Below are 25,878 nucleotides of genomic sequence, written 5' to 3' on the forward strand. Positions count from 1 at the left end.
AAACAATAATGAGGTATCACCTCACACCTGTCAGAATGGCCGCCATCAACAAATCATCAAACAACAAGTGTTGGCGAGGGTGTGGAGAAAAGGGGACTCTAGTATACTGCTGGTGGGAATGCAGACTGGTGCAGCCACTATGGAAAACAATATGGTGTTACCTCAAAAAATTAAAAATTGAATTGCTATTTGACCCAGTGATCCCACTTCTAGGAATATACCCTAAGAAGCCTGAAATACCAATCAGAAAGAATATATGTACCCTCATGTTCGTAACAGCACTATTTATAATAGCTAAGATCTGGAAACAGCCCAAATGTCCATCAGTAGGTGAATGGATAAAAAAGCTGTGGTACATTTACACAATGGACTACTATGCAGCTGTAAGAAAGAAAGATCTCTTATCCTTTGAGATGACATGGAGGGACCTGGAAAGTATTATCCTAAGCGAAACAAGCCAAACAGAGAAAGACAAGTATCATATGATCTCACTTATTTGTGGAATATAATGAACATAACATCTAAGGAATGGGGTAGTCCCAGAGACATGGAAGTGGGGTACAGACTGACAATCCCCAGAAGAGGGGTGGGGGGAGAGATAAACCACAGAACTTATATGCATGTATGCATGACCAATGGACATGGACAACAAAGCTGGGGACAGGGCGGGGAGGGGGTGGAAGGGGGGTATCAGTGGGGGAAAAAGGAGAAACATCTGTAGCAAAAATAAATAAATTCATTAATTAAAAGAAAAAGACTCCACTCTTCAGTCAGTCACTGTCAATTCAATGTTTGGACATAGCATCCTTGTCTCGCACCCCCTTCCCAGATATACAACCACCTGGTTAGCAGAAAGGTTATCTGATTACTCACATCGTAGTCCCAGGTTGGCATCACAGGTGACATAAGGACTCAACTGTGAAATCCCTCTTTACTTCCCCTAGCAAAAGACCCCATTCTTTCTTTCTAATTTTCCAATGAACTTTTAAAGCTACATCTTCATTATATACTTCCCAGCACTTGTATATGTTTATACTGGGACCCAGCGAGGTAAGGGTGAGTTTTGCAATGATTTTAGCTCTGTTATAAGAAATCTATTTTTACTCCGATAATTAATGTCCATTTATGTAAATTAATGATTATGGTTTTTATTTATGGAATTTCTAAGTGATTGTTACCATTTTGTTTTTCTTCTTTTACCTCTTTAAACAGTGTAATCATAATTGTTTTAATGTTTATTTCATTGAAGTTTATGTTTTAAGGATAATGTGTAATTTATAACAATCGGTGTTGCATTCGCCCGCTCGGGCTGCCGGAGGGAGAAACCATCGACTGGGTGGCGTAGGCAGCAGAAATGTGTTCACCGAGCCCTGGAGGCCAGCTGTCCAGGAACAAGGTGCCGGGGGGTTGGTTTCTGGTGCCACCCCTTCCTGCCGTGCACACGGCTGCCTTCTCGCTGTGTCCTCACACGGCCTTCCTGTGTACGCTCACTGAGCTCGCTCTCTCCTTAGCAGGACCCCGGTTCTACCGGGCCAGGGCTGCCCTCATGACCTCATTTGTCCGTCATGATGCCTTTAAAGGCCCTACGTCTAAACACAGTCACCTGTGGGGTCAGGGCTGCAGCATTTGCATTTGGAGGAGGGACACAGTTGAGTCCGTCACAGAGTCCAGAACTTGTGTTTTGTTCAGGTCGCCTACCTTTCAGCAAGGTGACATTTCCTCAAGACAAAATCTATTTATTTATTTATTTATTTTTTTAGCCTCACCTGAGGACATTTTTCCATTTTTTGTTCAGGTAGAGTGGGAGGGGGAGAGAGGAAGAGAGAGAGAAACATCGATGTGAAAGGGACACATCGAGTGGCTGCCACCCGCACGACCAACCAGGGCCGGGGACAAACTGCAACCGAAGTACGTGCCCTTAGCGGGAACCGAACCCGGGTCTCTCTGGACCGCAGGCCGACGCTCTAACCACTGAGCCAAACTGGCCAGGGCTCAAGACAAAATCTAACTTAAAACTTTAAAAATCTGTCCTGGCCGTTTTGGCTCAGCGGTTAGAGCGTTGGCCTGTGGTCCAGAGAGACCCGGGTTCGGTTCCCGCTAAGGGCACGTACCTCGGTTGCAGTTTGTCCCCGGCCCTGGTAGGGTGGTGCGGGTGGCAGCCACTCACTCAGTGTGTCCCTTTCAAGTCGATGTTTCTCTCTCTCTCTTCCTCTCTCTCCCTCCCACGCTGTCTGAATAAAAAATGGAAAAATGTCCTCGGGTGAGGATAAAAAAAAATACTTAAAAAATCTGAAACAAACTTTAAAATGGGTGTGATTAAAATCTGCAAAGAGTTCTGGCCGGTTTTTCTCAGTGGTTTCAGCATCAGCCTGTGGACCAATGAGTCACGGATTCGATTCCAGTCATGGGCACGTACCTCGAGTGTGGTTCGGCCCTGGCCCTGGTCGATGTCTCTCTTTCTCCTCCTCCCTCCAACTCTATCTGATAATAAGCAGAACAGTATCCTCAGGTGAGGAATAAAAAAAAATTTTAAAAATGTGCAAAGAGCTCTGACTGGTTTCTCAGTGGTTAGAGCGTTGGCCTGCGGACCAAAGAGTCAAGGATTAAATTCCTGGTCAAGGGCACTACCTGGGTTTCAGGTTCAATCCCCAGCCCTGGCCCTCATCAGGGTCGTGCAGGAGGCAACCAATTGATGTGTCTCTCTCACATCAATGTTTCTCTCTCCTCCAACCTGCCCCCCTTCCACTCTATCTAAACATAAATGGAAAAATATCCTCGGGTGAGGATTAACATAAAATAACGTAAGATGCAAAAAGAGACTTTAAAAAAGATCAAAACACAATAGCTAAATAAAATTTCCAGATTTAACAAACATAATTAGTAAATTAAAAACACACACATTAGTCATTTTTGGTGGAGAGCACAGGTGCAGACTAGTCCCACAGCCACCACGTGCTCCAGACAGCACAGGGACACCTGCAGGCTGCCGGCGCCTCGCTTTCCAACGTCCCCTGTGTGTCACCCGTTCCCAGGCGCTTTCATGGGGGTGGGGGAGTAACTTCTTGCCCAAGATGCCTAAAACAGAGGAGCACCTCAGGTATTCTGATTCGGGACCACACAGAGCCTGAGATTTAGATTCCAACAGAGAATCTAACAAAGATTGAGGGATAGTCGGAAAGATTAGATGATCTACATTGTAGAATATTTCCCTGAACACTGTCTCACACATTCTCAAGAGACAAGCTCTTCAAACACACACACACACACACACACACTTAAAACACATGTATAGGCTCTGTTAGAAATCTGGATGAATTCCCAAAGTTTACTAACGATGATCCACATCACTCAGTTAGGGCTCCAATGTGAAGGAGGAAGGAAAAGACCAGCAGTGATGGGGAGACTGTCGTAACAGTAAGACGCTTCTGTCGCATGCTGGTCACCGGGCTTCTCTGTGGCACTGGGTGTGAACGCGTGTGGAAGCTGCACCGCACAGGTCCATGGTCTATCTGTGGTAAAGTGTTGGCTTTGCAGCCTCCATCAATGCTGGTACCAGTGAGGTCCACAGTCAAGGCCGGAAGACCACAGCGCCAAATCCCAGCCCGCTAATGTGCATGGCAGACACAGGGGCATGTGCTGCAAACTCTTGACCCATCTTATATCTGCAGCAACTATTTCAGGAAGATGTCATTTTATTTTACAAACATCACAAATTAGGAAATCGAGTCTCAGAGAAGTAGGCTGCCCGAAATCATTCAGCTACCATTGCAAGAATGGTATTTGAACCACAGCTTGTATTCCAAAATACATAAGTTTTACACAAAATAAATTTGTTTCTGCATTTAATACTCTATTAGAACACACTTGTAATAACAACATACATTTTAATTTAATCACATTCTTGCAAATAGAATCTTTCACCCAACTAAAGAAAATTTAAATAGCTACTGGCAATAGTTACTCTTTAAAAGTAACAAGAAAATCGAAATCTGTGGAGGAGAAACTCTGTTTTTAAACTGGGAATGAAATGTGTAGGTGAAGTTTTGAGCGAGGCTGCATCTTGGGATTTCATTAGCTCAAGTGATACAAGAAAAGGCCAAATACACTATGAATGCTAGAGAAACGATTGCAAAACACAGCATATTCGATGTACTTAAAAATACATCCTTTGCCTGGGACCCACAAGGAAAAGTGGAAATATACAATCATCTGTTGTATTATATGTTGAATCTGATCCAAAACCTACTTTCTCTTATCCTACCATGATTTCTGTGGTAAGACAGTCTCTCTCAAAGAGTTTCTGCAAACCAGGTTGAGTTTGAATCTCTGACCAGCCAAGAGAGTTTTGCTCCAGTGTTTCTTAGTTGAAGGGACATCTTTAGGACCAAGAACGTACACGGAAGGCATGGGTAGATCGTTGCAGAATAGCGACTCGTTGTGATGACTACTACTTTCAAAATGTATGTCCTGTCGTATATGATATGTTTAATCAAGCACATTTATCATGACCATAGGTCTTTCTTAAAACTAAGGTGCATACAACTTATTTTCCCCTAAAGAATATTAATGAAAGGATTTAAACAGGTGCCAGAAGGTCTACTCAAACCAGAAGGTCTAATCCCACCATGCAGGTACCATCCTCCACTGAACCCTTCCAAACCCCCTGTTTATGAACCTAAACAGGCATCTGAGAGTATAGCACATAGTAGGTACACACAAATGGCTATTTTAAATACTTATTTCCATTCGGAGGGATCCTCAACTTTTTCTGGAAATATATAATGATATACATTGTAAAATATTAAGAACAGAGAACATATAAAATTTTAATGTGCACACAAAAGTCTTTTACAACCTTCTCACTCACTAAGTGGTCCCACATTAAAATAAAATAAATCTTCACCCAAAGAGAGAGCACTTAAAATGTGCAGCCTTTTCAGATTTTAGTTCTCCAAAGAATTCATTTTTCTTAATAGTGTCAGATACAATAAAACCATCCGTTTCAAGGAAAAAATAATTAAAGCACTTACCATGATGTTTTACTCTCAGTATTTAAAAATCAGCTATTTCTTATGATCAGTAATTTGGGATCCCATTACATTTTATGCTACTAAATATAGATTTACACAATAGATACTAATGACTCTGGACTCCCAGACACTTGTTACTTAAGTCGTAAACCAGGATATCTGCCAAGAACTTATGCTCTTAAAAATTACGCAGAGAATACCAAATGCGCATGGAGCAGGGCGTGCACAAAGGAAGAGCTCAGACCATGCCAACTGATGCTCCCATGCATTTCACATCCTTCCGCAGTCAGAGCCATCATCAGATAGATGCCGCCTTAGCTGGGTAGTTGTTTTTATTCATTTATTTTAATATACTCATTTATTTGATTGCGAATTGAGTGCTTCCTATATACAAGCACTATCTTTTGCACTCAGGATTTACAAAATCAAAAAGAAAAAGAAGCCTGCCTCTGCCCTTAGAAAGCTCACAAGCAAGTTGGGGACAGTGACAAACCAGCTCAAACAAGCAGAGTGGATGTGCTAAGGCGATGTTACTGGAAGGAACAGGGAGTGAACCCTGGCAGGAGTATTGACTTGCTGAGGACGGTCTGCAAAGGTTTTGCAGAGAGTGTTACAGTGATCACCGGGACGAGGGAAAACAGTCAGCAGAGAAAGAGAAAGGCCCCATGGAAGAACTTTCCAGGTCTTTGTTGGTGGGAAGGTCTTTGAGATCTACACTGTCCGGTGAGTTTCCATGCAAGACCCCAAATCACAATCCCCTCGAGCGGTCTGTGGATGTCTGGGCTTCAGCTGGAACTTCCGGATCAGAATCCATAAAGAGCAGCCCTGGCCGGCTAGCTCAGCTGGTCAGAGCATTGTTTCTATGCACCAAGGTTGTGGGTCTGATGCACCAAGGTTGCAAGTCGGGGCACATGCAAGATGCAACCCATGAATGCGTAAGTGAAACAACAAACCAATGTTTTTTTTTTTCTCTCTCCCTTCCTTTTGCTCTAAATTGGAAATGGATATTTTGAAAGAAAAAAGAATCCATAAAGATGAGGCCAGCATGCACACTTCACCTGTGCCTGGCTACAGCGTGTGTGCAGGTCGGGTGCACGGAAGGCGGTGAGACGTGGGGAACAGACAGTATTTCTCAGGAAGGTGCTTCCCGCCCCCCCTGTCAGCTCGCCCCTATAATATCTTGTGTCCTATGTGCAGTTTTTCTAACTGTGCTGATTACTCTAAATCATTTTTGTTTTCTCTCGCTCTCTTTTTTTTTATTTTTAGAGAGAGAGGAAGGGAGAGGGAGAGATAGAAACATCGATGAGAGAGAACATCGACTGGCCACTTTCTGCATGCCCCCCACTGGGGATCAGGCTCACAACCCGGGCACGTGCCCTGACCAGGAATCAAACTGGTGACCTCCTGGTGCATGGGCTGACGCTCAACCACTGAGCCACACTGGCCAGGTAAGCATCTTCATTTTCAATAATAAAAATACAACCAACCGGATTCCTTAATCAAAGCATCACTTTTGATGACAGGCATTATTGTGCTTTCTTGAATAAAATCAGCTTTCTAAAATCAATGTCTTTTTAGAACTGTGTTAATTGTTCCATTTATCACTTCTGGGCGAAGAGAGACACTAAATGTTAGTGCTGGCTGGAGGCCGTTAGGTTTCCAATGAGCAGAACTACCTGTGAGGTCACGGACTAGCATGCATTATGGTTACTCAGATCAGTCCACACCAACCTCTCTGTTATGATAAGAGTAATAACAATAACTCCCTACCATTATGTATATATCATATATAAGATAAAATCTAAAATAAATTTTAAAGTAGAAACACCTGGCTATAATTTGCAATACCTCACAGCAAATGTGAGCTATTATCTATTACTCAATAATTTAAAATTGATTATATCTCCCTGATTTAAATAACAAATTTCCCCAACTCCCATCTGAAGTTTAGAAGTCATATCTTCCTTCATTTCAGTGAGAGGCATGGGTAGAGAAAATACTGTCCCATTATAGAAAAAGGAAATAACAAAATAACAAAATACCACGCGGAGACCAGATGCAGTCTTTAACTGGTTGGTTGTTTTTCCAACAAGAATGTACCTTCTCTCCCTGGCCAGTTTGGCTCAGCGGTTAGAGCGTCGGCCTGCGGTCCAGAGAGTCCCGGGTTCAGTTCCCGCTAAGGGGACGTACCTCGGTTGCAGTTTATCCCCGGCCCTGATTGGGTTGTGTGAGTGGCAACCACTCAATGTGTCTCTCTCACGTCGATGTTTCTCTCTCTCTCCCTCCCACTCTATTTGAACAAAAAAATATCCTCGGGTGAGGATTAAAAAAAAAAAAAAGAATGTACCTTCTTAGCATCCCTAAGGTTGCCATGTTGTTCTTTTATTTTTGAGGTACATCAATATTTTAGTTATAAACAGCTTATCATGGCTGTTATTTGTTCTTCCTAATATGTATTATATATATGAGAGTGTCGTGTGCACAGACACACTCATTGGGAATGCATCTTACCCTGATCTCCAACACAATCTGTGGAGTTAAAGGAAGATTGAAAGGCATGTCTAAATTTCACTGAGTAGTTGAAAGTTTAAAACCTGATTAAACCTTTGTCATGAGAAGATTTGAGCTATACCCTTGTCTGAAAGTTACAATACATCCTTTATTAAAACAGAACTATGTTTAATTTCAAGTACACCATGTTTTTAATCCCACTATCAATTCCTAATAACAAATAGAAATAAAGACTATCATATTAATAATACAAACAAAAGTGCATTTAGGACAAGAAAGGTCCCTGTTAAATATATGCTCCGTTCGTGACAGAATTTCATATAGCTTTTTCCGAAAGGACACGCTCTGAAACAAACATTACAAATCATAGCCATTCTCATTCAAGCTAAAAGTAATGATAACATATTAATTTAACAAGAAGTATAAGTTGGACAAATAATGTTTCTTGGATTAATTCTGAAAATGGCTATTCAATGACAAAAAAAACTTTGTTATAGATCTATAAAATAAAAATAAATATGGATTATTCCTTAAGCAACTCAAAATGTAGTGGTGGGCTTCAAGAATCAGAGTAAAGGATTTAGATAATGAACATGGAACTTCCTGGTACAATAAACAGCAACTTTGGATAAGTATTAGCTATAATATGTTCCTAATTTGCCCTACACATAAGCCTTTTTCTTGATTTATAGCAGTACATCATATTGCTAACGATGTCCTCCACTTGTTTCTTTGTAATGAGTCCCCATGCTTCCTATATGGCACTTCTCCAAATTTCTGTTTACTCATAAGACATCACAGGTGTCACGGATTCTTGGTCCATTCAGCCATGTGTTAAGGTGAGAAGCGCTGTGATTAACACAATGCTAATCCAAGTCTGATGATTCATGAACCATTTTTTACTCTTCTCCAACCTTCTTTAAATTCATTTATAACCAGACACACTTCTAGACTTACTCTAGGTGTATACCCAAACTAACCTCAAGAGCTCAGAAACATTTTAATGTTCTCTTATCACATCATCATGGTTTATAATTTTGAAGTCCACTTTCTTATATGAGGAATTGGTTCCAATTAAAAAGAAAAATAAGAGACAGATGTCAAGAAAGTTGCAACCAGATTAATCAGGCTCTGAAATATATTAACACAATTTTGGGGGGGGAGGGATTTTGAGGTCCTAAGGTAAGGAAGACACACCTTAATCTCTGTAGTTAGCCTCTTGACTAGACAGTACCAATAAGTTGCCCCATGGCTTATAGTCACTAGGATCACCTTAATACCCAAAGGCGATTTGGCAGGTTTCTGATAGGTGTAAAAATTGCCAAGTAAAATTTCCCTCATTTGGTTACTTTTCTTGTTTAATCACTGCTTGAGCAATGTGATTTTGTTTATCATTTAAACATTTTATTAGAATTTTAATTATGTAGTTTAATTCATCCAAACTTTGAACTTATTGGCAAATTAGTCCAACCTCCTGCAGAATGGAGAACACGTCCCAGCTCTCCTGCAAGTTGTGACCTCTAGACTGGGTAGGAGACTTGACTTGGGTGCCGAACACAACACAGTGGGCAGGGGATATGATGTGAAATTTTGCACCTGAAACCTGGATAATTTTGTTAACCAATGTCACCCCAATAAATTCAATAAAAAGGCAACAAAAAATTGGAAATTAAAAAAATTAAAATAGTGCAATGAAAAGAAGTCCTTTTGTGAATAAATCCATACTAATATGAGACTCATAACTACCATATTCACATCTCTCTCTTTTTTTTTTTTTCAGTCCCAGTAAATTTTGCCTTCATTCATTCAACAAATGTTTATTGTGTAGCTACGATGCAGTCACCAAACATTAATTCCAGACTTGTGGCAGGTGCGATTATTAACATGAGAAATCTGGGTGATAGAAAAAATCCCATGTTGGGGCGAGCTCCCTGAGATAAGGGGGTGTGGGTAGATGGAACCTGAGACACAAGAAGGAAAGAGGTACGTAAGAATCTGAACATAATGAGGTAAGAGAACCCCAATCCTAGCGTATCTAGAAAATGCCAAGTGTCCGAGTCAGAAGGGAGTTGGCGCAGAGAGAGGCTGTCATGAGACACTGTAAGAGACAGTCCAGGGCAAGACCAGGCAAGAGCCAAGGAAGCCAAGGAGAAGACTTTTGTTTTTCTTCTCCAATGACTGCGAAGCCACTGGCAGTTTTTAAATTGGGAAAGTATATGACTTTACTTATGTCGGAGAAAATAGCTATCTGGTTGCTATGAAGAAAATGGACTATAATGGACTGAATGTGGAAGACCAACTAAGAGTCTACAGAAATGGTCTCGGAATATGATTGTTTCTGAAAGTACGGTCATAGAAGTAATTATCCAGAGGATAGGATGGGTTCAAGGTATACTTTGTAGAAACACTGAGTTGTCAAGAAATTTGATTTCATGGGTGAGGTAAAGAGAGGAGTGGAGGGCATATTTCAGTTTTCTGATTTGATCAAGTGAGTAATGAAGACACCCTCTTAGGAGATGAGGAGGAATAAGGGAGAAAGTGTTTTCTGGAAAAGTTTCAAAATTACAACGGTTGCTCATGTTACATCTGAAATGGCTGCGAAGCACCTGGATGGAGGCATCCAGCAGCCGGGCTGGAAATCTCAGCTGGGGAGATCAGAATTTGCAGTTCTTACCAAGCAGGTTCTTACCGAAGCTCCCGCGAAGATGGACCATCGTCATGGTAACAGTGGAGATAAGTAGGGGTTACTTATAGTTCTGTGAGGCAGCTCCTGATTTAGGCAAAGAGTAGATGAGGATCAATAAGTCAAGAAGGCAATAAAAATAATCACATGAAGGCCAAGAAGAGGGTACGGTGTCAAACAGGCCAGGAGAGGACTACCCTTCATGAAGGAGAAACGGAAGAATGAGTGAGGCAGGACAGAGAGCACATTGCGCGGAGCACAGACCACTAACTGCACTGAGATTTCAGAGAGTAACTGCACTGGAGGCAGAGTAGGCATTGGAGACCCTGCACAACAGCATTTTGCAAAGTGTTGCAAAGGAAGCAGAGACATGGGGATGTTCCCAGAGGAACTGAGGAGAAAGAGGACTTGCTGGGCTTGGCTTGTTGGTGTTTTATTAATGAGAGATGCCTAGGCATGTGTCTTTGTTTACAGAAATAAGAGAACAATAGAGCAGAGAGTGCTGGGACAGAAGGAGGGAATAAATGAAGGAACAAAGACCTTAGCAAGGCAAGGAGGAGTGCGATCCAGTGTCCAAGGGGACAGGCTGGCCCACCAGAGCGGTCTTTTGGTAGGCCATGTCTTTTTCAACGAATTTGAAGTTGTTCTTTTCTAAATTAGGTCTGAAAAGTCAGTCATCCAATATTTGAAGGTTACCAATTCATCTTGAGGGAAATGTCCTTCAGTGTGGAAATGTGAAATGCATTTTCTTTTTCCTCCCAGTATCCCTAAGGGAGAAGTTTGTTCTGGCTCACAAAGACCTACATTCAAGAGTTGCCTACATTCAAGGCCAGGAAGAAACATGCTTGGAAAAATAATGAAGAATCCTGAGGGACTGTGCAGAGAAAAATCACCAGATTCCAAAATGAGACAAATGAAACTTAGGTGGGTGTTTATTTAACAAATGTGTCGTAATGCGCACTTGGTGACATGTACTAGTATAAATAAAATCCTAGACAATGTCATGACCTCGCTGTCCATTACAATAATGCAAATTAAGAGAAAACCTAACCTGAATGTAACCTAACAAAAATGAAATGTTCTATAGTCTGGATATTCCAGGGAAAATACTTAAAATGCATGCCTTGGGTCGAGGTTCAAGCAAGTGTTCGGGGTCCGCGTCTTCTCTCCTTCAGTTCTCTCAGTATCGCCTCAATTCTCAAGCATGTTTTCTCTTGCCTAAGATGATTGCACAAAACTCTCTTATCATGCTCATCAGAAACGTTATGGAGGGAAGAGACGAGCAATAAGCTGGGAGAAGGTATTTGAAACATGTAACTAACCAATAATATCTAACATGTATTTTTACAAAATTCCTTTAAAAAATAGGGAAAAAAATAACGGCAAAATGCATGGCAGGACAATGACTAGGCCAAGAGACCAATATTTCCAGAACACTGATGTTGTTGAATGTCACTGAAAAGCAAGGAACTCCATAATGAAATCAGCATAAAGCATCATTCCATAGGAACTGGAATAGCCAGAATTAAAATCTACTAATGAGGACCTGGAGCAATAGAACAATGAAACGTCTGTAGTGCCGATGGAAGCGTAAATTGTCAGTTACACTGGGAAAGAGTTGAACATCACCTAGTCAAGCTGAAAACGCACAAAGCTACGCCCAGCCTTTTTTTCCCCACACAGATCGATCCTAGAGAGATCAGCCAGCAGGAATCATCAAATTTTCAAAACAGCAATAATGTTGCAAAAGCTCATCAGCAGTCAACCAGATAAATAAGTCAACAAATAAAGTGTGGTGGATATTCTATTCATATAAGGTAGCATTATAAAGCACTAAAAATACATGAACTCTACCAAACCCGTCCCTACATGAATCTCAAGAATAAAATGTTGAGCAAACACAGCTTGCTAAAGGGAATAGGTAGCATATACTTTTATGTATGTTTAGTTCAAAATGGGGCCATATTTCACCAAATAGTATTTAGAGTCATAGACATGTGTATCTGAGCTCTACAGAATGATAAAGACCAGTGCAGCATTAGGAAGGAGGTTATCCCTGGGAGGGGTGGGTAAAAGGATGAGATAAGATGCTTCTAATTCACTGGAAGACTTATTTATTAAACTCACTGTTGGATACATGTGTACTCAATTTTTGTTATTTTACTCTACTTTGCATATTATATGCTTTCATTATGTATGGTATATTTCACAATAAAAAGTTAACCAGATGAAGTTAACCAAATCCTTATACACCTCAGCTGCTCATTCTATCTGTGATGCCAGCGGTGGGTTGGGGATTCTGCCCTGCTTACCCACAGCATTTGCAGAGTGCATGGCAATACATATTCACAGCTATAAAAGTAAAAAAAGTCTTTCCTTTTGCAACCATAATCCTATTATACAAAGTATAAAGGATTAAAATCTTGCCCCTTTTTCAAATGCATTATCTCCCATTCTATTTTTTGTTGTTGTTGTTAAGGTTAAAGAAAAGGTCTTAATTTTGTTCATTTTAATATTTTTATATACATGCAGCTAATACACAATACTATTACTAATATTAGTTTCTGGTGTACAATAGAGTGATTCATCGGTTGTTTATGCCTCACAAGGTGTTCACCCCACTAATTCTAGGGATCTACCATTCTAAAGTAGCATTATAATCTATCATACCAAACAATCTGCTCCTTCCAATTTTACTCATGTTCCTTTGCATAAGTTTTACCCTCTGCCAAAATCTCACTTACTTTTTTCTGAATGGGCTCCCTACCAGACTTGTCTTCCTACTAAATCCTCCTGTGTCCTTCAGGACTCCATGCAAGTGTTATTTCTTCGCAGCAACCGTCTTTGCTACATGTATGAGGTTACCTTCTCCTCCGCTGCATTTCCCTGTTTGTATACCCCCTGCTGTGGCGCTGTTTCCTGGCGCACGCATCGCCCATGGAATCAGCAGCTCCGGAAAACTAGGGAGTGGTTTATTCACATCCGACTCTCTCCCTAAACAGCAAGTGCTATAAATCATTGTTTAATGAATATTTTTAATCAAAAGAAAAAAGAAACTACATGTTCACAACAGCATGATTTATCACAATAAAAACTCCCAACAACCTGCGTCGACTGATGGACGAGTGACCTGTTCATTACAGTGTATCTATTCAATGATGTATTATAAACTCATTAAATGCTATTGTGAAGTCAGTTGGAGTGAAATAGTAAACTATCATAATAATATAATGGTAACTAATCTAAATCACTAGAAAAAAGGATATTTTGTTGAATGTCTACATTGTAATTGTGCAAAAATATATGCACAGGAATAGGAACAGGAAGACTTTATCACTGGTATGTAAAATTGGCTGACTATAAATTTTTCATGAAATTTTTTTGTTCAGAATCATTGTTTTGAAATTGTGTTTGAGATTCAACAGTTCCAGGCTCAAATGACTGAGTTTCTGATTCATATATATGACGGCCTCATTTAGGTCACTCGGCTCCCCTTCTTAGGTCACTGCTCACTACACACACTAGAAGCCAAATAAGTGGCTTCAGAAAGATAGTAAGAAACAATCTCTAGCCCGGCTAGTGTGGCTCAGTGGTTGAGCGTCGACCCACGCACCAAGAAGTGGTCAGTTCGATTCCCGGTCAGGGCACATGCCCAGGTTGTGGGCCTGATTCCCACTGGGGGGACATCGAGGAGGCGGCCAATCAATGTTCTCTTTCATTGATGTTTCTATCTCTCTCCCTCTTACTTCCTCTCTCTCTAAAAATCATTAAAGAAAAACAGTTTTAGAGAAAGAAACCAATTCTAACTTCAACCACTCAGATGATAAAAATAAGCATTCAATAATGAATTTTCAAGAATAATCTTGTCACTGAGCAGGAAAGAAAGTGAAAAAAAAAAAAAAGTTAAACAAAAGCTCGAAATGCATAACCATAAACTGTTTTAAGAATCTCATAAAATTTAAAAATGTTCAGTGAGTCACCCATCCACAGTGTGTGATTGCACCGATGACTGTCGCTTCCTGCCGACACAGGCAGCCTGCGGCGCGGACTGCGATCCGAGCAGGTCATAAACGTACACAAGGAGCACTCTTTATCTTCTCTGCCCAGGGTACACGTCTGCACGGGCTTGGGAACACGGCAAATCCACTTCTGGGCACCATCTCAGGAGAGTTCGGGGTGATGCTCCAGGCTTTCTTAGTTTTAAGTACTCCTCGGATTTAAATGTATAGCCCAGAGTGAAAGGGACTTGCTCGGAACACGAAAGGAATTTTTTTAGGTTAACAAAAATCTTCGTGAACTAAGGCACTCACCTTTTTTTAAAAGTGTCATTATATATCGGCTCCTTGGCATAATGACGGGTAATCAAAGGCTCTGAAAATTAGGTCACCTTCCTGTAACTGCTTGGTTGTGGTGTTTAATCCAACTTGTCTGGAGCCGATGTCTCTCGTATGTTTCTCCACTCCGGGCCAGACCGCTCGCCCACTGTGCTTCTCTTGGGCACACTCTCCCCCAGATGCATTGTGGTACAATGACAGACAAACAGTGAGACACTTGAAGGGTACAACGTGATGATTCGATAAACGCTTGCATTGTGAAAGGCTTCTCCCGGGTACACCTTTAATACTCACCCAGACTCCCTAACTGGGATCTCCCTAGTTGAATCGCCCTGAATGAGTACCATTACCAAATTATTCTGCCGTGAGTATAACCGTGTTCATCAGTCTTCAGTACGTCCCCACTGATCACTGACCCAAGCCCCAGACCCTCACATTGTCACTTAAGACCCTTGACCATCTGGCCCCTGACGATCTCTCCTTCTGCTTTCATTTTCCTTCACAACCTTACACTGCAGCCAGTCGCTGGGTGTTCTGTGTACCTGTCCCCTCTCTAACCCACGGGGGTGTTTTTTTTAATCCTTCAGAGTACACACGACTCACACAGATTCAAATCCTGCCCAGGGTTTTCCCTGACATCTCCACCGCTTAAAGGTCTCCACTTAATCCAACAAACATAATAATTTGTGCTTTTGTGGCCTGTAACTTTTTAACTTATAGAATCATTATCATCTTATTGCCTATAAAATATATACATTCTTAAAAGGTAGGATTCCCGTCTGACTGAATGTCTTATTTTGGTGAGCATCTTGCAACTATTTATTCCCCAGAAACTTCAATTAAATTAATATATGCATTAGAGATATTTGTTCCCAGGAAACTCAAAATATAAAACTCTCTATGTCCTCGTACCCCCTCAACAACAACGACAAAGTACCCCCATGTCTTCTGCCTGGCTTCATATATTTTTAAAATATTTAAGCTTGCACCATGTTCTATAGAAACTTTTTTCAGATTCTAGAGAAATAAAAATAAGTCCCTGTCACCTTGAGACAGATGCAATAGAAATACCTGATTGCATATGTCAGGGGTTGAGAGAAACAGATAAACACATATTTTATAACATTTATAATTTCAATTATATTTAATACAAGAGAGTTATGCAGAAATTCTCACATTTCCGCAGGAGAACGAAGGGATGTGTTGAATTTAACTGTGATTTTCACTAATGTTTTGCTCTATTCAACTGGGACCTGAATAAGTGGTGTTGGGATTTCGTCTTCACAATCTGTTTAGTCTCACCCTGAGCTGACCTACCCACTGGGCTGTCACTTAGACTTCTTCCAGGTGCTATTTCTGCCCACTCTGTGTCTGCACTCATTTACCAGACATTATTGAGGCCACCAGAGAGTCAATTCAGCTGCATGTATGCTGGTTAGTCCAGAAATTACTGATTTTGGTTTGAGAAGGGGGATGGATGAACATTTATTTTTCTGCAATTCTTCAGAAGAAAAAGCACTTGTTCACCCTTTTGCAATTCTAACCATGGAGTCCTTTTCCATCATCAAATGTATCTGCCCCCCGTTGAGGGGATGTTCAAAAGAGGAGCCCACATTCCATTCTTTAGACCCAAGACTCTTCACAAACATCTATTTCTCATGACTGTTCTTTTCTCCCCCAATCCTCTGAAGATCTCACAAAACCTGAAAAGCCCTGTTTCAAGTTGGCTCCACTAGGAAAGGACCAATTTTAAACCAATTAATTACTAATCAATCTTAAGTAAGCCAAGCGAAAGCAGCATCTGACCCAATTTGTTTAGAAACCCATTCATTCAGCCCTGTGGCTTCTCTGCCATGCAGGAGATCTGTCAGACTGGAATCAAGAGAAAGGCTTATCGAATTTTAATGCCAAACTAATGTTGCTTCTGCAGTTGCGGGCATGAGAGGGGTGATGGGGAGTCCAGGAAGGAAGTGAAAAATAGCCTTTCTCTCTCTCACTTTTTTTTTTTTTTGCAAAGAGTTCAAATGTTCAATCTGTCCTTTCTATGAACCTGCTATTTACGGCAACCTCTTTTAACCTATATATAATGCATGAAGAAGTCTAGGCAGAGTAACATTGCACGTAGGCACTCATGTGACTGATTGTGTTGAACCCAGAAAGCTTCCGGTTGTCAGGATCATGATATTGTGAGTTCCCTGGCTAACACCACCTGCTAAGGCAACTCTTATCAACCCTCAGGAAAATGGTGCATGAATTTATAGAATGAGACTTCAAGTGTGGTGTCTGTCTTGATCTAGAAGACTTACACGTCTTCCTCATGTCTCTGCATCCTTTTTCATAATAGAATGCCTTCAATAGGGTTTCATTAATGCTTTGGACGGAATGACAGAGTCTATAAATTGGTACAGTGATTTAAAGAGCATCTATGACATTGAGCAGGAGGAAATACCATAAATGACTACGGATTTTCTTCACATCCTCTTCCCCAATTATTATAATAGCTAGTCCCTTTTCTTTACCCCATATCTCACACTCTCCTAAGGCCAAAAAAAAAAAAAAAAGTAAGAAAATGAGTAAGATAGGATGGTAGCTATAAGTTCAAATTAGTCATTGTTCCAGTTCTGCCTCATACTCAGGGCATGTGAGCATCCGTTTCTCATGCCTAGTCAGTGTATTTCATTTCACTCTTCTATTTCCAGTGTGAAATGATGGGGCTGGAACAACAACCCACACTGCCTAAATTCAGAGTTGTAGCCTAAACATCTGTAGTAAACCACCTACGCCACCTGTGATCGCCTGTCCCTACTTCTCCCCCCTCTAAAATGTGGCCCTAAATGTCTCCATTCCAGATAAAAATCTAGACACACAGTTTTTCATACAACTCACTTCTCTAAGCATCAATCCATTTTCTTCTCCCAAATTTTATTCTCAGATGGCAGGACTTATTAAAAGGATTCAAATAAGATGCACCCTTAATTATGCAAAGTTTGTATTTGTTTGGTTCTTCCGTAAATAGTGCTTGGCCCAAATATGATTGTATAATTACAAGTGAAACTATGACACTTTTGAGAACAGAAGTGGGTACTATTATTGATTGTGCTGGAAGAGCGGGTATAAATGTGAACTGTCTTGGGTAAACCAAAGTCTACGAATATACATCTTTAGTTTCTTTTATTCTTGATAAATTTTGCTAGAAGTTTATCATACTCTTTGGTTTATAATTTATCAGTTTTCTTTTTGTTTTATTTTGCATCTGACTCTCCCACACACATCTTCCACTCTCAAGACAAAAAAGAAAATCTTAAAATGAATGCATTTTCAGACTTTTTTCTCTGAATAGTGAAGACTACAAATTGCCATCCTAATTATACCGTAACTCGTTCCACAATTTTGATAGGCAGCGTACGCCTTTTCAGTTCCAAGCATTCTCTAAATCCCATGAGGATGTTTCCTCAATGTTTGTTAAGAAATGATGTTTCTAATTTCAAAAAATAAGATTGAGCTCTAATCTGACCCATCACCCTTCAGAGTAAACATATGGCAACCCGTACTGACCTTTCTAAACCTTCCTGGTCAAAAATAATTTCAAATGTGAGGTCATGTGTTTAATCCTTATTTAAAATAACCAAATAAAGCTCATTTGCAAGAATCAAATAAGTAGTTACCGGAATTCTCCCACGAGAATGCAGGACTCTCCTGTGAGCTCCTATGCTCAAGAGAAAATGTTCAATTCCTGGCAGCTGAGTGAGAGCTAATTCCAAGATGACTTGTCGGCAGAAGTGGCTGAACTACCACACTGCTGAATTCTAGATAGATGTGCTTCTGCCCTTGGCTGAGAGATTTCTATCCTGCAGATGTATGGAAGGGAGTTGCCTGGGTACGATCCCAGGGCACAGTTTGGCTCAGGTTTTATCATCTCTTACCTAGATTACTGAAAACACCTTTGCATTGGACAGCTGACCTCCAGGCACCTCCTATTTCTTCCCATTTTGCTGTGAATAAAGGTCCTTCCACTGACCAGCATGATTTGCCTCTCACTCACCACCTAATCTTCCACCACTCTAGCTCTTGTTCACTTTGCCACCATCACACAGGCCACCTAGGTGTGCCTCAGGACCTTTGCACATACTGTTTCTACCACCTGAAACTCTGCTCCTCCAGTTGACTTGATCTCCTCCAAGTCTCTGCTTAATGTTCACCTTTTGAGTGTCTTCTTTATATAAAAATAACAGTCCCTAGCCCTACACTGGCCTTCTTTATCTCTTGTATGTTGGTAAATTTTGTCTGGAAAACACAAATTACCACCTGACATACTACTTGTAGTAGGCCAAATAATACACCCCAAAGATATCAGGTCCTAAACGCTACAATCTGTAAATACTACTTTCTTTGGGTTAAAAGGGTCATTGCAGACATAGTGAAATTAAGAATATTGAGATGAGGACATTATCCTGAAGTGTCAGGGTAAGCCCCATTTGCAATGACAAGTGTCCCTAGGAGCCAAAGGCAGAGGAAGATTTTATACACACGCACACGCACACACACAGCTGTAGAGATGGATGTGGCAAACAGCCAAGGAATGTCAGCCGCAACCAGAAGCTGGGGAGCAGGAACAGGATCTGCTTTGGAGAATCTGGAGGGAATATGGCCGGCTCATACCTTGATTCAGCCCAGTAATATTGATTCTAGATTTCTGGCCCCCAGAACTGTGGTAAGATCAATTTCTGCTATTTCAAATCGTGCGGGACACGGTAATTTGTTATAAAACCCACAGAAAACTACTGTCGTCTATTTACTCATTCCATGTTTAGGTGTGTGCTTCCATCCCGTACACATACAGTCCATGTTTCATGCAACCAGAGGCCTCAGCTATTTAGTTTATCGCTCTGTTTTCAGTACCCCAAACGGTGCCTGAGACAAAACAGAAACCCAAAAAAATATTTTTGAAAAGATAAGTGAACAAAAATGTGTGTTAAAGATATAAACACACTAGTGACGCGGAAGAAACCGAAATCAGTGGGCTCGGAGTCAACGTGAGTGAATGGAGGACTCTGGGAAGCACAGGCACTGTGTGAGTATGGCGTGACGTCTTTATGCTTCTAAGTTACGCTGAGACTCATTTCCAGAAATTGCTTTTACCTCCTGAAGAGAGGGTTATGATCAACATAAATAATTTCCACCGAAATAACTTGACAGCGTCACTGGCCACAGTTGTGCCTAAAAAAGCATAAATGGGACAATGTTCCTTGTTCCTGTGCATCATCTATTGTAAAGATGATCGCATGACGGGTGACAGGGCACAGCACACAGGGGCCCGGGAGGCCTGAGTTTGAGTCCAGACCCTGCCACTTCTAATACTAGCGAGCATTTATCTAACATGCGCTGTGTGTCATGAATTGTCCTGTGTGCTTCCCATGCAGAGGCCTTGCCAGGTGCGTCAACTTGGACACGTCATTGAACCTTTATCCTCATAACACCTCTGCAAAGAAGATAGTTTCATCCCTGTAGCACAGATCCAGAAACTGAAGCGAAGAGCCCCGAAGTCACTTGCTCAAGTTCACGTAACTGGTTCAAGGTCACATCCATGTCTCAGACCTGTCCAACTCCAAATTCCATCGACTTTCCAATCCCATCCATGGATCTCTCTTAGCCAACTTTGGGCATCACCGATCTTTTTTGAGTCTTTATTCATCATCTATAAAATGGAAATAACTTTATAGGGTTTGGGGTTAAATTAACAAGCCAGTGGATATGATGTAAAATCCTAAACAAAGAGGCAGACACATTTTACCGTACAACGTGCTTTTGTTTTCAGGCTTTAATATCATAACCACAAGCACAGACACGAGCTCCTTGACTATGTCTTTGCTACAGTTTTTGCCTCTGTCCTCCTCCTCCTCACCCCTCTTACAACCGACCGTTCCGTGGGCCAGTTTCCTTATCCAGCTCTCTGGAATGATTTAGCAGATGTTTCTACTCCAACACATGCTTGTCATCTCTTGTCCCGCACTGAAGTTTTGGTTTGTAAGGCCACCTCTCATTAAGACAAACTTTCCCCAGAGTGCAGTGGAGAGGGGTAGGTTCTAAGGTTAGCAGGTAAGTGAATTCGGAGTTTTGGAAGCACTGGGAATTTTCAGGTCCCCTCAAATATGGTCCACTCTAGTGGGCTCTGAAAGCCTGGCCATCATCTCTCCCCAGAAGCCGTCCAGGGCCTATCAAGCCCGCGCAAGCATCCTCCCTGGTCAGGCAGGAGCACGCGCTGGCGATCGGTTCTCTGCAGACAGGACCAGAGCGCGCGCTCGCTGCTTTTCAAGCTGTGCAAACATGTGTGGCCTCGAAGCAGCTCTGTTTGGAGACAGCCCTTCATCTGCTCTCCTCCTCCTGTGCAGACACGAGGCCAAGCTCTGAACTGGTGAATCCATAGGAGAGGAGGCCTGTCAGGGAGGCGCGGTGTCCTCCAAGCCCATCTTCCTGCAGACGTGACCCAGAAACACAGTTTTCTCTCATCGGAGAAGCAGCACGGTGCCAAGCCCTCTCCCGACGCGCAGGGGCGGGGCCTGCATTGCACACGGCTTCTGCCAGCAGATGTTCTAGGAGAGCAGCTGCCGGGACATTTCTGTTAGCAGCGAAGGTGCTAAAGGTTCGAGGCCTTCAGAATATGTGTGCGCTGACAGCCTGGAGAAACATGCTAAAGCGCGTATGGTGATGAGCATGTAAAAATAGGGCACAGATGTCTGATTTCAAAGACAAGAACATTTCTTGGCATTTACATCTATTAGTCATTACTATGTTTTTCTTATATTTTATTCACGCATTTAACTTTGGGTGTTCCTCTGAAGTACTTTGCCAACTGCAAACTACCATCCCATAAACCAAAAAAAAAAAAAAGGTACTATACATTACATTCCAAAAGATCGTTAAGAATAATGGAAATTTCCAATGGTCTTAGCTTGGAAGTCTCATTTGGGCTTCAATGGAACTATGTCCAAATGAATGTGTTCATACAAAGGGTGTCTTGACCTGATTCTGTGACAAGGAAGGAACTTGTTAAAGGTGTCTCTGATGCCCTGGCCAGATAGCTCAGTTGGTTAGAGCTTCATCCTGATACACCAAGGTTTCAGGTTTGATACCCAGCCTGGGCATATATACGAACCAACCAATGAATGCATAGGAGGTTGGAACAACTGATGTTTCTCTCTCTCTCCCCTTTCTCTCTCTGTAAATCAATCAATAAATTTTTAAAATTTAAGAAAAAGAAAAGTGTCTCTGAGGAAGAACAGAGGCATTTTGAAAAGTACATCCAGAGGGTTTAAGAAATAACCACTCTTAGTTTTAATGGTTAGGCTTTATTTTAATGTATATGATGACTTTAATCATTTTACCCAGTTCCCAACCATGGTGTGTTGGGCAAAATCTGAGTGGAATCAAGCGTAGTAATTTTACAGAGACATAAACACTTTTTATAGCTTGTATCTTTTCATAGGGCTTTCGATTAGAAAAAGACACTTTCACGGACTAAATGGAGGGGAAAGATTTTAACTCACTAGACAGGAGGGCTTTGGAATCTTCAAGTTTTCATAGCAGCTGTGTCCACAGGCACAAAAAAAACGAAAGCAGAGAAGTAAACTGAAATCTGATGAATGATTTTCCTTTGCTTACACACCGTAGGGCTAGTTCCCCAATGGTACAAAGAGAAGCATCTTGATTCCTATTGATAGACATCTCCGCGTAGAAAACAGGAAACTGCTGCATGTTATTAACATCATCAAAACGTGCTAATTAAATACATAAACCCAGCTGTGTACTGTGAGAGGCACTGCCCCTATTCTTAGAGGGTCATAATGCAAAGGTGCACACACACACACACACACACACACACACACTGAGGATGTTATCTCAAACTACCACATTATACAATTGATAGCTTAACGGCTAAGATATACTATAAATACTCATATGACTAAATCTCAGCTACACTACATATTGTCTGCATGATACTGGGGAAGTCAGTTCTTTAAGCCTTGGTTACCTTAAAGCGGGGCTCATAGGACCAACTCGCTCAAATGCTATAGTGTACACCGAATGCTTGTCAATTCCTTACATATTCTAAATGCTCAATAAATTGTACCTTTTATTATTGCTTATTGATCTCTTTTCTCTTTTTCTTTGATGCAATATCTTTAGAGAGAGATCTAAGAAAAATTTCAATGTAAAGTAGATTATGGCTTCTAGCATGGTTCTGTATCCCAAACTTTTATATATAATTTCACATACCTGTATTCTCTTAGCACAAACATGCACCATTTTCAGAAGCTGGTAATAGACTTACACATGCCAGACCCAGGACGAGGCAGAAATGACTTTCGCTGTAATTTTGCTGGTGGTTCTGAGTAAGGACCCCTGTCAAGGTTGAATGAGTTGCAGGGGCCCCCTGTTCCTCACAGGGAAATGAGCTTCCTGCACGGGGTCCTCGGAGAGCACTCAGAGTTGATCTCAAATGTCCTATCCCTACTGATCTTACCAGCTGCAGCTTAGAAGAGCCCTTTATAATGGAAAGTTCTTCTATGTTGAATGCTAGAGAAATACTCCTTTATCTAATTCTTTCCTCTAGTAACTCTCTAGGCTAATACTCCCTCTAAACTCCTGGAGGTCCCTTTACTCATTAATCTACCCTGTCAAAACATGTCTAATCCCTTAAGGTAATGTATATGAAGAACATAGCCCAATTCCTAAGCACTCAATAAATGGTAGCTCTTATCATCACCATCATTATTATTATTAGTCTATTTATAGAAAATCTATTCCTAGCACACTTTTAAAGCAACCATTAAAATTAAAATCATTAACCCAATCACTATTTGAAGTACCTAATTTTATTATAATTATCTTTATCTTAATAATCCAAATACTACTACTAACTCACAGCCATTTCAACGATCATTAATTACTTCTAACTGCACAGCTCCGATGTTCTGTAAGGCCAGCCCCGCGCTGGGCACTGACGCGAACACACTCGGGTTTGCTCTGCCCTCCACGCCTTTGGCATTGAGCTTCCTTTGTCCTGGGAAGCCCTGCTCCCGGAAGTTCTGGATAAACAGTTCTCCACAAGGACTGGCTGACACACACTGAGGTGTGGTCCCCTGCCCCTCTCTCAGTGCTTGTCCTGTGTCTACTGGCTCCATCTGGCTGGCAACCAGCCATCCATGGTGGGTACCACGGGAGTGGTTTACAGCTGTGGACATGAACGTGCCCAGTCACTGCCCTTCAGTAGAGTCCCCTGAAAGGTCATCGTTTTAAATTTTTTAAAAAGCATATTTCCAGTGGTGGACAGAACACCAGGGGTCATGACTAAGGACATGTGGGGGTCATTGTGCAGAGGGAGACGCAATGTCAGAGAACTTCAGTCGGGAACCCTGGACTGTGCTACAATACTAAGAGGTGCTAATGCACTAAAGAAGGATGATGAATGCCCAGGAGCCTCATGAGTGGCTGCTGCCTCCTTCACAGGACAGGCTGTGAGCAGGGGCGCCCTGTGGTGGAGAGGCCCAGCGTTGTCATCAACACCTACAGAAAATGTGTTGTTGTGTGAATTGGAGAGGAAAATTGGCCAAGCCTTGCCCCACGGAAGGGTTTCAGTTACAAACGCTGACGGCAAGTGTTAATTATGCTTCAGGGAACCGCGAGCTTCCTCTGCAGAGGACTCTCATAATTTCTGTCAGTTTCTTTTTTGTTTGTTGGTCTCAATCCTTTAAAAATCTAAAACACATTCTTAGTTCAAAGGCACAGTTTGTCAACTTCTGCAAAGTGACCAGTAGAGTCACGGGGAGGAAGAACACGGTGACCTCTAGGGGGGTTGGGAAGGCTTGTTGGAAGAATGCAGAGGTGCGGCCTCATTATCCACTTCCCCATCTCCAAACCCTATAGAGACAATATTATTTAGTCAGTGGGATTGTGGATAACATCCACTTAGGACACATTTGAAAGTTGAAAGAAACACACACACACACACACACACACACACACAAAATCCCAGAAATCCTCGGAGGCCTACCAAAGCAAGCTACTCCATGGAGCAGGAAAGGGACACCTTTCATTTTTATTCAGCACCGTCTTTTCCGACAGCCAGCCCAAAAGGCTTACACAGGCAAAAATGACCTCCCCGGGAAGGGGTAGCAGACCACAGTCAGCAATATGGAAACGAACAACCTGGAGAAGCTGTCGGAAAGGAGAAGTGCTGCTGGAGTTATGAACTCATTAATTAAATATCAGAGTATCAAATGGGCTATGAGCTATTAATTTGAAAGCTATTACTGGCTTTGAAGTTGAAATTATAAGCAAAGCAATTAAAAAGTAACTTCTCAATGAGATTGTTAAGGGAGCATCGTATATCGGTTTACATACATCAGCTCTTTAATTTGGGGATTGAATTGCTCCCTTAAAAATAATGATTATATAAATGATCACACCACCTATCTGACCGCAAAGCCTGGATGCTCCAGTTAGAGGGAAGATCTGCAAACGTCGCTCTGCTGCAGCCACGCCGTACAGTGATGGGTATTCTCTCTCCCACACGACAGGGGAAATGAAAATCACTGAGTTGGAACTTGGAAAATTCATTTTTGCTTATTTTCTCCTCGAATCCAGGCTTCAAGGTGGGGGGTCAACTGTGACCAGGAGATGACACATGGCTGTGTAGTTCAGATGTGGATTATTGAAAGTATGGTCTAACTCATTAGTCCATAACACTGTTTTCTCAATATACATAACGTTTCCCATCATATCCTTAGAGTCAACTTTCAGGCTGCATTTCTTTGAAGTATCATGGAATTCCCTTTCTTCTCAAACCACATCCTGCGTATCTTCTGTATCTTGCCCTCTCTATTTTATTTGCATGAATCTATCCTCTCCTCTTATACCTTTCTATCATTTCTAAAATGTGTTTCCTTTTGTTGGGGTTCTAAGTGCCCACATGCAGGCAGAGCAGCTACGGGAAGCCTGCGGAAGGTAGCTATCTCTTCCAAGTTCATCTTCACGAGAGAAGCATTAATTAGGAACAAACAAAGAAGAACTCCTGGGAAAATCAGTTGTTTCTTTGGGCAGGGTTGGCATTCTGCTTTCCCTCCGACCACATGTGCACCAGCCGTTGCTGGTAGGGGTTTGATAAATGCACCAAAGTTCTTCTGGAGAAAAATGAATGTTTCTAGTGGTTTGGAAGCAGAAATGCCTATAGTTTATAACCGGCGGTGAACCACTTTGAACAAGCAGCTGGAGACTTTATTTAGTTGTGGCTTGTAGGAACGTCTATTATCTTTTTCTCTCA

This window comes from Molossus molossus, unplaced genomic scaffold, assembly GCF_014108415.1.
Source record: "Molossus molossus isolate mMolMol1 unplaced genomic scaffold, mMolMol1.p scaffold_m16_p_15, whole genome shotgun sequence".
NCBI classification, from domain to species: domain Eukaryota; kingdom Metazoa; phylum Chordata; class Mammalia; order Chiroptera; family Molossidae; genus Molossus; species Molossus molossus.